Below are 1,977 nucleotides of genomic sequence, written 5' to 3' on the forward strand. Positions count from 1 at the left end.
CTTCAGATCACGTACTTGTCGGTCTCTAATCTTCAGTTTCAGTCTTCGACGTTTGTTGAAGGTTCTTTGGTGTGAGTGTTGTCTTCTTGAAGTATTGTTGTCTCTAAAGATTTACAAAGCAAGTTCTTTCGCGATCATTGAACAGACTCAGTGAAGATCGCTGTAACTGAAAATACAGAAACATAAATACAATGTATAGGTGAAAATGGATTATCATCAAATCACTGAGAGAGATGATCAACAAATATAGCTAGCGGAAATTAAGATTCAAGAAAAATTGATCAACATTTTTGTCCCAAAAAGTAAAGAGAACAATCTAAGACTTTAAATAAATCATCATTTGATGTTATTAACTTTCCTTACAAATAATACAAACACCACTAAACAACGATCAAATACATGATTCATATCGATATACAAGCTTTGGTTTTTGTCGAGTCATCAAACTTGCTACATGCCCAGTTTTCACCATTTCTTCTATCAAGAAATTCGTTTTCAATAGTGAACCCATAAAATCCTACAAAGAACCATTAAATGTAGGTTTCTAAATTTCTATGGACTTGTTTCTGAAGGATATAATATTTATGTATGTTGTTCCTGGAAAGTGATGACTTATAGAGGAAGTGTTTGTAGAAGGGAAGAGATAGTTGAACACAAACACATCAGATTTTCACTTTTTAATTTTTTTTGCTCTAAAACTTGTATAAAAATAAAGAATTACAGATTTGTTGCGGAAGTTAGTGTAACATCTGTCTTGAGCAAACCCCAAATTACCAATTTCTATAAAATCTCCAATATAATATAATTTATTGATTATTGGGACCAAAATTGATCCTAAATTATTCTAAAAGTTTTGTCAAAGCCATCTGAACCAAGGATGGAAAATCTGAAAATGCTGCTATAAAGACTAAGTCTGGAGGAAGACCAGAGGCAATGGTTGGACCAGAGGGAATGGTTGGACCAGAGGTAATGGTTGGACCAGAGGCAATGGTCCAGAGGCTGCTGAAATGGCTAAGTCTGGAAGAAGACCAGAGGCCATGAAGGACCAGAGGTGAGACTATGAAGGACCATAGGCAATGGTTGGACCAGAGGCAATGAAGGACCAGAGGCCATGAAGGACCAGAGGCCATGAAGGACCAGAAGCCATGAAGGACCAGAGGCCATGAAGGACCAGAAGCCATGAAGGACCAAACCTTTGAAACCCACAGATCTAGGCATAACATTAATTAACCTCAAAATATGGGATATTAATTTCTAGAAAAACATTGAAATATCCGTTCTATTTTAGTGATAAAACCACCCAAAACACAATTCCAAATCGGATATAACGGATTTTTACTTACAATCCAAATTATGTAACCAAACGAATACGTGACAAGACTATATATATAAGCTACTGTTTACCCAAAAGCAAGATCGATATCTTCAAGTTCCCCGATAAATCTTCAAGTCAGACAAYGGGTTCTTTCTATTTATCCGTCTTCTTTCCTGAGAAAGGTTGCCACTTAAATGGTAAGCCAACGCTTAGTGAGTTAAATAGTTAAACATTACATATCAATATCGCACATGATTATAAACATACATGATAAACTCTTATCAATAAAAGAGTTCAAGACATCATCCAGATATAAACCGAGACTTACAAGAAACCGAGTGAACCATTACGTAGCGGATGCCAAGATCATAGGATTCCATATTCAAATCACCATATTATACCATACCATTGTTGCTCAATACAACAAGGAGACAGGTTCAACGACCAAATATATTCAACAACGTTAGAATACCAATAAATATCAAGAACCAAGAGATCAAATCGGTATATATAACGAAGACAGTGCATCACCCCATCCTTCACCTCCCGGACTCATGCCAAAGTCCAAGTCAGAATCATACATTACGGGAAACCTCGCACTGCCCGCCTTCCTCTACCGGGTATGTGCCAAGGTTCCCTACTCATTGCTCTTCCTCCTTTCT

This window comes from Cynara cardunculus (assembly GCF_001531365.2).
Source record: "Cynara cardunculus var. scolymus isolate 2C chromosome LG 12, CcrdV1, whole genome shotgun sequence".
Taxonomy (NCBI): Eukaryota; Viridiplantae; Streptophyta; class Magnoliopsida; order Asterales; family Asteraceae; genus Cynara; species Cynara cardunculus.